The following is a 13,500-nucleotide window of genomic DNA, read 5'->3' on the forward strand; positions in this document are numbered from 1 at the left end:
AACCTGTAGAGGTTTGTGCTGACTCTAGGTCAGGCACAGAACTGATTTGTTGACGTCAGCAGAAAATTGGCTGTTGGTGTTAGAAAACATGCCAGGAACACAGGATATATTATTTAAAGATAAATAAGAATACCAAAGAGCTCATGAGAATTGTGAATGAGTGGTGCCTCAGTCAGCTTATGCTAGGTTTTGCTACAGTAACCTGAGCTCTAAAATGTCAGTGGCTGATATACTTGTGTTTATTATTCTTTCTCATGACAGCTGAACGAGAGATCAACTGTGGATGCCACAGATCTTCATCTTTCTAGGACCCGCGTTGGAGGAAACAGCCTCTCTCTAAGCAGATGCCACTCGTGGCAGAGAAGAAAGTGCAAGAGAAGGGCCACGAGATCACTCTCAAAGCTCTGCTTGGATGAGGAGGGGGGCATATGTCACTTCTGCTCACATTTTATTGGCCCCAGAGGTTATGAGGGTGATGTATAATCCTTCCACCGGCTTTGAATAAGAGGGCCCAAGAAACCCATCTGTCATAAATAGTGTAGGGACAGAGCACTCCAGGAATGAAGAGGGGGAAGCTCTCTGGAAGAGTAGCTATGGCGGGCCCCTCAGTTGGAGCCACTGAAGGGCCTTGAAGGATAGTTAGGATTTAGACAGACGGAGTGGTGCTGAGCCCTTAGATGCGGTGGCCAAGTGCCCAAGACATATTCAGATAACAAGAAATAGACCATTCAGACAGAATAGGGTTGGGGGAGGCAGGTTGTTTAGGAGAAAGGTTGAAATACTTGATTCACTATATATGGATACATGATAGTAACTGCTACTATTTATTGAACTTTGCACTAGGAGTTTTGATAAATATACTCTTCTTTAGTTCTACCATGAGATTTCTTCCCATTTTAGAGAAATTGTGAGTTCAAGAGGTCGAGCTCCTGGCCCGAAACCACAAAGCTGGTGAGTGCAGAAGTCAGGATTCAAACCGAGACAGTCTGTTGCAGAAACACACGGTCTTTACTCCACCAATGCGGGGAGCGCCTGGAGGGATTAGTACACCTGCCCTATGCCCTATGCCAAACCAGTTGGTTTCTTAGCTGTAAGCTAAGAAAGCTTATGACTGATGTGGATAGATCTGGAACACTGGAAAGAACTCACAGAACATTCAGGACATTCACCTGGTATCTAAGCTGAGAAGCAGGAAGAAGTTTAGCCATCTCTTAGCAAGAACAGTCTCGTTAGAATGCCACCACCACAGCTGCGGTACCTGCCACAGGCAGATTCCAACCCTCCCTTTGTGTCTGTTACCTTCACTCAAGAGTCCAAATTGTAAGATGAGCTTCTAGCTGCCAGCCTCTGGCCCTGGGCCTGTGCCCTGGCTGCCGGGGGTAGAGAGAGATAAAGAGGGAGGATCTCTCTGCTTTGTCATTTGGAATTGCCAACAAGGTAGTTTGACCCCCCCGCCCCACCAAATAGGAGGAGGGTTGAACACTGCAGAATAAAAAATGACAAATGCCCACCACATTCTGTAACCCCGTGGGGGGGGGGCAATTTGGTTACATGTACCATATATATCATATGCATATATATGCAAACATATGCATATATAACCTATGCAATGATAAAGGCAGGTACTAGGATTGGAATTAATATACAGGAGGGGAATTAATTATTTCTCAAGGGCTTGGGGTGTTGGGATTATAGTAGTCCTCAGGGTGGGGTAGCCCCTCAAAGTTTTGAAGGATAAATGCATAAGAATCATCAAGCTGACGATAACAAGTCCAGGCTCCCATGAGCATGTAGGGAGGTACAGATGTGTGAAACAGAACCGACCATGAAGTACCGGGAGTAGAACAAGGACTTGAGGCCGCCATGACAGTTGCTCTCAGCCAGCCCAGCTGGTTGCCCTGGGTGATGGAGAGGTACTCAACTGTTTCAAACAGAAGGGGCTCACATTTGCATTTTAGAAAGCTCACTCTGATCCCTGATGGAGGAGGGTGGACAGCAGGAATGGGTGTGGGTTGGGGTTAAGCCTGGTAGGCCATGGGAGATCAAGTTTCTATTTCTGGCTCTTACACCAATTAACTGTGTGATTTGTCCTCCAACTTAGGCTTTGCGTGTTTAGGCCTCATTATTTCCATCTTGAAAATGCTTTGGCTGGATAAGATAATTTTTTTAAAGATTTATTTATTTATTGGGGCGCCTGGGTGGCTCAGTCGTTAAGCGTCTGCCTTCGGCTCAGGTCATGATCTCAGGGTCCTGGGATCGAGCCCCACATCGGGCTCCCTGCTCTTCGGGAAGCCTGCTTCTCCCTCTCCCACTCCCCCTGCTTGTGTTCCCTCGCTCACTATGTCTCTGTCTGTCAAATAAATAAATAAAATCTTTTTTAAAATTTTATTTATTTATTTTAGATGGGGGGCAGCGGGACAGGGAGAGAGAGAGAGAATCTCAAGCAGACTCCCTGCTGAGTGCAGAGCCTGAGGCATTGTTCGAGCTCATGACCCTGACTGAGATATGACCTAAGCAGAAATCAAGAGTCCCACCACGCCTAACTAACTGAGCCATCCAGGTGCCCTGGGTGGATAAGATAATCTGAACGTGGTCATTCTCCCTTTAGAAGTTCAGGTTTAGTCATCCCAAAGGAAAATTGGAGTACAAGTATAAAAGGCCTTCATTTCCAGGGTAAGGTATTTGAACTACTTATTTACTTATTCAACAAATATTGATTGAGTTTTCTATGTCAAGCACTGTTCTAGGGACATAGCAGAGGACAAGAAAATTCTCCAACACTCTGTGAGCTTTTTGGAATAAGGGCTTACATTCTAACAGGGTGGGAGGTCAACAATAAAGAAGCAATGTCTAATAATATAAGGTGGCAATATGTGTTATCAAGAAAAATAAAGCAATAGAAAAATAGAAGTTGGCGGGTTTGAGAGTGACAGGAGAGAGGCACTCCTTACATGCTGTGGCAGGGAAGGCTTCTCAAGGAAGCAAAAAAGATTTTGAGAAGATATTTAAATGAAGGAGGGATCAAGTGCCACGAAGACAGGTGGGAAGAATTTTCCCAGCAGAGTGAGTGAATAAATGGCAACTGCATTTGCAGCGACATGAATGGAACTAGAGAGTATTATGCTAAGCAAAATAAGTCAGAGAAAGACAAATACCATATGATTTCACTCACGTGTGGAATTTAAGAAACAAAACAGATGGACATAGGGGGAGGGAAGGAAAAATAAAATAAGATAAAAAAGAGAGGGAGACAAACCATAAGAGACTCTAAGCTCTAGGTAATAAACTGAGGGTTGTTGGAGGGGAAGTGGGTAGGGGATGGGGTAACTTGGGTAATGGGTATTAAGGAAGGCGTGTGACGTAATGAGTACTAGGTGTCACTTGCAACTGATGAATTGCTAAATTCTATCTCTGAAACTAAAAAAAAAAATACAAAAATACAAAATAAAAAATAAATGGCAACCACAAAGGTGTCAGTGAGGTATGTTTAAGGGAGAGCAGGAAGGTCAATGAGGCAGAGGAGAGTAAGTAAAGTCTCAGGTAAAGGGAAGAGCGAAGGCAAAGGCCCTGAGTCATGTCTCAGGAAGGACAGGGCTATCAATACGGAAGAACAGAGGAAGCCAGAAAAAGGGTTTCAGTAGATGACTTCAGAGAAGTGGCTATGGGCCAACCTTCCTCCATGACTTGTTTTTATTCCATTATTTCAGTGTGGTAGACACGGGGCTAAGCTCTGGGAACACACCCATTAACTGGCCATGCCTTCAAGGATCTTAAAATGCTTCTAATGCACTCACGGGTTGTCAAACACATTTTTAGTCATCGACCGTATTTTCCAGCACTTCATAGTTTGCCAACTCAGTCAAATTCTTCTCATCTATCAGGCTCTTCCTTAACATGTTTGCTTTGCCCAGCTTTGCCCTTATTATCAACCCACATACCTAAAGCTTTTTTGTCTTTAAGATAAGCTCAAATACCAGTTTCTTCAGGAAATGTCTTATAACCTAGGTTGGAAGAAATCACACTCGATTTGTCTGTCCATCCATGCATCCATGCATCCATCCGTCCATCCATCCATCCGTCCGTCCGTCCGTCCGTCCGTCCATCCATCCTATTCTTTGATTCTTTTTCTTTCTAACAGGAAGCAGATCTGTCCTGGGCATTGTTGATGCAGCAGTAAACAAAACACAATCCTGCTTTCAATTAATGGCATAAACATAATGGCAAAGTTTGACAAGAAAATCAACCATTGAAACATAGGAAATATTACAATCGATTGTTTTTTAATCAGGCACTTCCTGTTTGCCGAATGCCAATATTAAACACAATGAATAATAATAAAAAGTGAAATATCAAATCCCAACTTTAAGCATACCTCCTGTTTGACAAATAGAATTTGTAAATAATTTTTCAGTGTAGAGAAAAGATATTAAATATCTGCTGATCAAAGGCTTCATATAAAGTTCAAATAATAGAAATTCAATTGGATAATTTACGATGATGACAAAAATAAATACAGTTGGCCCTTGAACAACGTAGGAGGCTAGGGGTGCTGATCCTCCCACACAGAGTTGAAAATCTGCGTATAACATCTGACTCCCAAAAACTCAACTACTAATAGCCTACTGTTGACCAGAAGCCTCACCAATAACATAAACAGTCGATTAAACCATATTTTGTATGTTATATATATTGTATGTGTAATATAATATATAATATATATAGTAAACCAAGCCAGAGAAATGAAAGTGTTAAGAAAATCATAAAGAAGAGAAAATACATTTACAGAACTGTACTGTATTTATCAATACTGTAACTTTACATCATGTTTACAAAATGAATCATCTGTCAGTACCCACCTCAATATTGCCTTATATGATACAAAAACAATGTAGATGTTAACACATATTAATAACACTAGACATCAACAAATGAAAATATAATGTAAAAAAAATTCGTATTTATTTACAGGTATAATGATTCATGCATTGATAATGAAAAAGCAGCTAGATGATTGCTCTATGGTAGCCTACTCTATCCTGTATGATTGCTTCACAGAAGCCTAGCCTATACGTTAATGAATGAATTGCCATAAAATTTTTATGGCCCACAACATTATAGTTATATTCATAACACAGTTACACAGTACTGAAAACACTGTTACATTGTTTAAAACCACTTACCCATTATCGGCCAATATGTAATTTCTCCAATTATGAGAGAGAGGCGTACGGTACAGTGATGTAATTCTTTGAAAGCAAAGTTATAAAACAGTAAGAAAACTAACACATTATTAACGTTATATTAAATACTACTCATGCCATGCCTACATAAGGATAGGCCATCCATTTCCATACAAGTCTTGCCCACGGTATTCTATGCAGTGAATACCTAGGCCATCGCAAGAATGATGACACAGGAACATCTCAGACAGTTCTTGCCCCGCTGATGCTAGATTTTCACAGAAGTCACATACACATTCTTAATGGAATGGTGTGATAATGATATACTATTCATTAAGTGGAAGAGAGTCATCATAAAGGTCTCCATTCTCATCATCTTCACATCGAATAGGCTGAGGAGAGGGACGAGGAAGCACTGGTCTTGCTGTCTCAGGGCGGACAGAGGAGGAAGAGGCAGAAGAGGTAGAAAGGGAGATCAAGAGAGGTGGGCACACTGGGTGTAAATTTATAGAAATATATCGTAATTTCTGCCTGACGTTTTTGCTTTTTCATTTCTCTAAAAATGTTTCTATATGGTACCAATCCTTTTTGCACTGTTTCAGTTTCAATGTCCGTATCATAGAAGGGTCCATGTCATTAAAAAAAAAAAAAAGTCAAAAGCGGTCTTGAATGATCAGATTGTTTTCTGCCTGATTGTCCAATGACCATTTTTCGGGCACTGCCCCTCCTGCATCTTCTCCCCCATGGTCTGGCATTGGTTTGGAAGCATTCATCTCCATCAGGTCGTCTCCTAATTCCTCTGATGTGGCATCTATTCGTTCTTGAATTTCTCTAAGACCCATATCTTGAAACGCTTCATTCCCTTACCTTTTCCTTCCATATCCATAATCTCTTTCCTGTTTTCCTTGATTGGCTCTGTTGTAACTCGTGTGAAGCCACGCACAGCATCTGAGCAGGTTTCTCCAGCAGGAATTCATTGCTTCAGGCTTGATGGCTTTCACAGCTTTTTCTATAACAATGTCTCCAATGATGTAATTCTTCCAGACTTTCACGATTTCTCTCTACTGGGGTTCTTTTCTATAGCTTTGGCAATCCTTTCTATAGAGTAATGTGTGTAATGAGCCTTAAAAGTCCTTATGACCCCCGATCTAGAGGCTGAATTAGAGATGTTGTGCTTGGTGAAGTGTCTGCCTTCGGCTCAGGTCGCGATCCCAGGGTCCTGGGATCGAGCCCCGCATCAGGCTCCCTGTTCAGCGGGAAGCCTGCTTCTCCCTCTCCCACTCCCCCTGCTTGTGCTCTCTCTCTCTCTGTCTCTTTGACAAATATATAAATAAAATCTTTAAAAAAAATTTAAAAACCCATTCGGGAAGATCTTTCTCCTCAGTGATTTTCTTAATGTGTCTGGGAACTTACCTGGTGCCTCTTGGTTCGCAGAAGCTGCTTCTCCTGTTATCTTGAGATGATTTAAGCCAAACCTCTCTAAAATCAAACCCTCCTTTTCTGGCATTAAATTCTTCAGCTTTAGATCACCTGCCTTCCTTTTGCTTCAAGTTGTCATACCAGGACTCACTTTGTCTTGAATCTTGTTAGCGGCTGTAGGTATGCCTTTCTTACAGCAATCCTGCACCCAGATAAAAGCTGCATTCTCGGTGCCTGGGTGTTGCAGTCTGTTAAGAGTCTGACTCTTGATTTCAGCTCAGGTCGTGATCTCAGGGGTATGGGATCAAGCCTCAGTGTGGAGCCTGCTTGAGATTCTCCCTCTCCCTCTGCCCCTCCCCTGACTGCTCTGCCCTTCCCCCGCCCAACTTGCACATGCACACATGTTCAATATGAGATAAAGGGTATTTAGGAAGGAGTGCAAGATTTTCATGCTTGTTGGCATAGCTATGGCGATGGCGTCATGAATTTTCCTTTTTTTTTTACAATGGTCCTTATGCTGGATGAATTTACTTGACACCACAGGCAGTCACAAACTATAGATCACAATCTCCTGTACATATCAAGCAATTCAACTTTTTCCTTATAAGGTCAGGACTTTTCTCTGTTTCTTGGGAGCACTTCCAGCATCACTAGTGGCCCTTCCTATGGATTCCATGGCGTTATTTAAAGTATTGCACTAAACGTGATGAAAAACACGCAAGACCTGTGAGTGATCACTTTCTACTGCGATGCACAGTTTACTGGAGAGATGAGTGGCCAACATGGAGATAATTAGCATTACGGGGCATTTTCAGAGGATATGTGCAAGAACAGCAAGAGGTGGCTACGGAATTATTAGTGTGGTGCAATATGTACTGCAGTAGTTTAATGCAATTATGATTTAATACCGCCTCTCTATGTTTGTTTACATTTCGCCCGACTGCAAATCATGGCCTGTAAAATCTGTGTTTGTGTGTAAGTTTTGATCAATTGTGACTTTTTATAATAGATTTGTGTATATTCTATGGTAGCAAGTGATAAAATAGACTAGTCTCTACATATATTTTATTCATTCGTGACATAGCTTTTCCTGAATTTCTTCGATTTGTCTAGGCTATGTGGTTTCATCTATGAGTTTTTTCAAATTGCCACAACTCTCCAAATATCTTTCCAATATTTCATTGAAAAAATTCGCGCACAGTTCAGACGCGTGTCGTTCAAGGGTCCACTGCAGTCTATATAGGATTTTCACGGATAATGGAGTAGATCTCTCGAATAGTAAATTTCCATACAGATGGAGCAATTAATCAAAACTATCGCAACACACTCTACCAACTAGACACTGTGGGAGAATCCCACTCAAGGTATTTAGATTTATGTTTGACTGTGGGGATAAGACCCACACATATGAAAAAGTAGCTGCATTAAAAAAATAAGACAGCGAAGGATAGCAACCAAATTAGTAGTTTACAGAAAATAAGTGATATAAATGCAGAACAAGCATTGAGGAAGAAGGCTTTGAATTGGTCTTTCGTGATGAGCAAAATTCATAGTATGAATACGAGTGAAGGCAGAACCCCCATCTGGGGAAATAATGACAGCAAAGGCCTGTTTGAGATGGGAAAGTATTAAAAATCACAGGAAAGAGTGTGGCGCTCATTCAGACTTAGGGAGTTAGCGCTGGTCTGTGTTGCTCATCATCATCCCCAGCATATGGCCTGACATAAACGTACGTTGGATGCATGAATTTTAAAAAAATGAATGAATGAGCCATAGGACCTACGCAAATTCCTATTTAGGAAAATGACTTAAAGAAAATGGTGCTTCTAGAAGATTCGCCTACCATAGCAGAGAGTAGGAGAGAGTGAAGAGAGGGCCACCCCTGGGAAGTGTAGCGTTACATGGAAGAGCCAAAAATCACACCAGAAAGAGCCAAAGATGACACCAGGGACCCGAGGGATGGCGGTGTGTTTGTCAGGGAGGAGGGTGTTTGAGGAGGGTCATCCTAGGAGAAGGTGAAATTCGGGCGGGGGGTGGGGGGCAAGCATGAGGATATAGAGCCCCGGGTCCAATCCCAGAGAAGAGCATTGAAGGTTCCTGCTCTCCTGTATGGAAATGGGCAGGCGGAATCCCATGGGAAATATTCCAGCTCGGCGTGCCCTCTTCCTGTAGGCTAATTTCCCCTGCAATTCTGTAGCAATATGAACTCTTTAAATAACCAAATCAGCAAAGCGTGCCCGTGATTTATTTCTATACGTGTTTGATATCTCCTTTATCTTATTTGATCCAGCAGATGAAAGCTATTATTTTATGTTTTGTGTTTGGTAAGTGGGGGGCAAGGGGTGCTTGCTTGCTTCTTGCTCTGCTGTTGTACCCAACCCCCAGGAGAGGCTGGGGTGATACAGCTAATAAAGGATGGGGTTAAAGCCTCTGCCGGCCTGTCTCTGAATCCCCCATCCGTGGAAGAGTTTTATAAATAGAGCAGAGTTTTTTCTGGACAAGCTTAAGACCTGTCCGAAGGCTGGTGTATATTTAGATGACTGCCCACCTGTATCCACCCTGCAGTTTGCGTGCTCTATTGAAACACATTTGTTAAATACAAATAAAAGTCATCTTACTGTAGAGTTCATTGTGCGTCCATTTCTTTGTCTCTGTCAGAAGGATAATAATGGTTCACAGAATTTCTGAGCGCCATGGCAGCAGTACGTGGACCAATTGGGAACAGCTGTGCCAGTGACAGATGACGGTGGCTTCTACCAATATGACAGCAGGCATGGTGGAGAAATCTGGGTATATCTGGAATATATTTTGCAGTACAACCAATAAATCTTATTTCTTGGTTAGATGGGGTTGGGTGGTGGTATTAACAGGAGAAACAGAGGACTCCAGAATGACTAGATTTTTTTGCCCTGAAAGACTGGTAGATTGGGTGCCATTGACTGAGAACCAGGAACCGGTATGGGAAGAATGTAAAGAATTCTGCTCTGGAGATGTTAAGTTTGAGATGTCTGTTACCCACCTCAGTGAAGTTTCTGTGCAGGCAATCAGGTACACACTCAGGGGGGTTCAGGGCTGGAGATTGAAATTTGGGAGATGGATTTTTGCAAATCTCCTGCCTCTTCCTCAGACGTTAGAGGGGGGCTAGAGGGGGTAGAAATGCTTCTTGCCTCAGAGAAATGAGTAACTGATGTCCATTTGCTCATTCATATTGTCATTCATTCCTCAAATTATTTATTCAGTTCTTTTCAGTGCTAGATACTGTGTTAAATTCTATGAGTACAATGGTGATTCGATGAGCACAGATAGACGCAATCCCCACCCTCACCGAGTCTGAAATCTAGAATAGCACTGTGATATAATCTGAGCTTCCCGACGTAAGTTTAAATTTTCTAACAGCCACATTAAAAAAGTAAAAAGAAATAGATGAAGTTCATTTCAAGAATATACATTATTTAACTCAATATGTCCCAAATAATGTCATTTCGACCCGTAATCAATATTAAAATGATTAATAAGCTATCTTCCGTTCTTTTTTTAAATTTGATTTTCAAAATCCATTGCGTGTTTTATACATAGAGCACGTCCCAGTTCAGATGAACCCCACACTTCAAGGACTCAGTAGCCACATACAGCCCAGATCTAGAAGGTGTTGTACAACTTTGCTTTTTGATGTCTAAACCCCTCCCTTCTGCCCGCTGGTCATCTCAGGACACTGGGGACCATTTGGAGCTCTAGGATGCTGTCAAATAGTGCGCCTGAAACCCTGAGGATCACCGTCCCAGAGCCTGCTTTCCGAGGGGCCGGCAATGGCAGCCTGATGGTACAGGTGCCATCGAGACACAGCCCAGTATCCAGCTATCCCTAGCCACACCCAGATTAATTGTTGACCCGCTGGAGGATAATTGCTGTGTGTTTTTAAAATGACAACATCGCCACCAGGGTAGATACATGTAATAGTAGGGTTAAAAAAAAAAAAGTTGATCTTCAGTAATAAATCCCAGGGTCTCCCCCAGACAGCCCCCCTTGTCTTGTTTCCCGGCCAGTGGTAGCGATTACATTAGTCAGGCTGGGATAATCTGGGGCCCCTGAGAAGCAGTAGCCGAGGATTTGCTTCGGGAGCTGGAGAAGAGTGCGATTCCCGTCAGACTGTCCTGCAAGTGTAACCTTGAGTGAAGGAGAGGAAGGAAGGTGGAGTGGACACTTCCTTGGTTTTGGTGCAATCAGGAAAGTTGGGCAAGGCCCAAGGGTGTCCTGAGACAAAGTCACCAGTCAGACCAGTCCCACGGCTCCCAGGAAAGGGGCCCGTTCCCGGCGCCCCACCACCTCAGTCATCGGTGGGGTGCAGCCTGTGGGAAGCGTGGCCTCAGCAAGGCAGAGATGATTGCAGAGCAGAGTGCAGCGGCAGGTACCCTGGGCCAGTTACGCCCCCGAGGAGTTGGAGGTCTGCATCCTCAGGGGCCCCCTGTAGGCCCACGTGCAGGCTCTCTCTCAAATGAGCTGTGCGGGCCCAGCTTGCCTTGTACCCAGGGCAAGTCCATGTGACATGGTGGAATGTGCCCGAGGACTTGGCATCGAGGTTCTGGGCAGTGGAGCCCAGAGTCCCTGATTGTCACTGGCCCTGTGACCTTAGTTGAGTCACCTAACCTCTCAGAGCCTCGGTGTCTTGATTTTAAAGTAACAGCTATTTCACAGTGTGGTGAGGAATGAAATGGGCACACATGGCATAGAGTGCTTTTACAATGTTGATACGAATGTGCATGTTGTAACAAAATCAACAAGGCGCAGTTATTAAAGACCGATGACAGAAAGTCTGGAATTTTGCTGTCAGAAGAGTCTGTGGCAATGATGGGGATTTGCCCATCTTTGTGGTCACATTTTGTACAATACTGTGTCCTCTTCCAGGATTCGGATTCTAGAGGGTCTCATCACTTACTAGATGTCAGTTTCTAGATTATGCTCTAGGCAGATATTTATTAAAAAATTTAAAAAGGCACAGGGATTGAAGGGGGACAATGAGTATTTTCAGAAAGATCCAACATTTTATAAAAGAGGGCTATTCTGCTGCTCCCAAATAATCCACGGTTGATGATAATTCATGGTAAGTCAGCGGTATCGGCTCACTGCTTCCCTGCTTTCCTTTTCTGCCTTGGAGGACCAGCGGTAGTTTCCTGCTGATGCAAAGCTGTTTTAGTTAAAAGATGTCCCTCAGTTTATATTCTTGGCAAATACTGAGGTTTGAAAGGCAGGACAGACACCTCTTAGACACTGCAGGGCATACGATGACAGGCCTAAGCAGTGGCTCTGAGATCTCATCCAGAGACTCAGATTCCAGATCACCCATTTTGTGAAGGATTCTAGGAGATGGAGTGCGGAAAGCTGGAAGAAGAAAGCTGGAAAGATTCCATGGATTTATTTCTAAATAGTTGAAGGATTTAGAACAGTGTAGATTTCATTCTGAAAAAAAAAAAAAGAGGGGGTGGTGGGGGTTTGAAGTAGCTAATCTGATGTTACGCTCTAGGGTTCTAATGTTGGCTCTGGGGTTGTGGGTAAGTGAAATGAGATGTTGGACTGGTAGGAACCAGGTAGCCAAGGGTGGAGGCTGAACTATACCAAGTGATTCAGCCCAGTAACAATGTACTCAACTATGAAGAAACAGGTCACTCCACCCAAGGACACCCCCAGACAGAAGACTCCCCAACCAGGCTGCTTGTCTCCCTGCTGATCTCAGTGAAGTGCTTTGATTCATTTTGCCACCACCCAGAGATTAAAGGCGGTGATTTCTCCTTCAAAGCCAGCCTTAAAGTTATGGCTTTCTCAACTTCTCCTTCCTTCTGGCCATGCTACTTCTTCTACCTTATGGCAGTCCTGCATCCATGGCCAGTTCAAAGGGCACATGACTATAGCAAGAGGGAATAAACTAGACCCGGGCAGAGGGGGTCTGGCTAAGCCAGGGCTTCTGAAAGTGAGGTCCATCGACCCCCTGCATCAGAGTCACCTGGAGAGCTCATTAAGGAGACTTCATCACACTGGGTGTTGTATGTAAGTGATGAATCACTAAATTCTACTCCTGAAACCAATATTACACTACATGCTAACTAACTAGAATTTAAATAAAAATTTGGAGGGAAAAAAAAGAAAGCTTCCTAGGAGTTGCAAATAAGAAGCAAAATGAAAGAAAATGTCAGTCAATCAACCAGCATCAAAGTCATTAGCTAACAATGGTAAAAATAAAAATAATATTACTATTATTATCATTAAGAAAAGAAAAAAAATGCAAATCATATATCTGATAAGGGGCTAATATTCAAAATACATGAAGAAATCACACAACTCGTTAGCAAAACAACAAACAATTGATGAAAAACTGGGCAGAGGATCTGAATAGACATTTTTCCAAAGAAGACATACAGATGGCCAACAGGCAAATGAAAAGTTGCTCCATCACTCATCATCAGCAAAATGCAAATCTGACTCTTAAATACAGAGAACAAATTGATGGTTGCCAGATGGAATGGGGGTGGGAAAATGGGTAAGATGGATAAAGGAGATTAAGTAACAACTTCCAGTTATAATATAAATAAGTCACAGAGATGATAAGTACAACATGGGGAATATAGTCAATAATACTGTGATACTGCTGTATAGTGACAAATGATAACTACACTTAGTGACAAATGATAACTACACTTATCCTAGTGAGCACTGAGTAATTTATAGAATTGTTGAATCGATATGTTGGGCACCTGAAACTAATATAACATTTTACGTTAATTATACTTCTATAAAAAAAACACAATGAGAAAAAAGAAAGAAGAAGGAGGCTTCATCAGTCCCACCCAGACCTACTTATTCAGAATGCCTGGGTATGGAATGCAGATCTGTGCTGTTTCCACAAATACAA

This window comes from Eumetopias jubatus, unplaced genomic scaffold (assembly GCF_037043125.1).
Source record: "Eumetopias jubatus isolate StellerSeaLion01/CBP00866 unplaced genomic scaffold, mEumJub1_p1.0 scaffold_2, whole genome shotgun sequence".
NCBI classification, from domain to species: domain Eukaryota; kingdom Metazoa; phylum Chordata; class Mammalia; order Carnivora; family Otariidae; genus Eumetopias; species Eumetopias jubatus.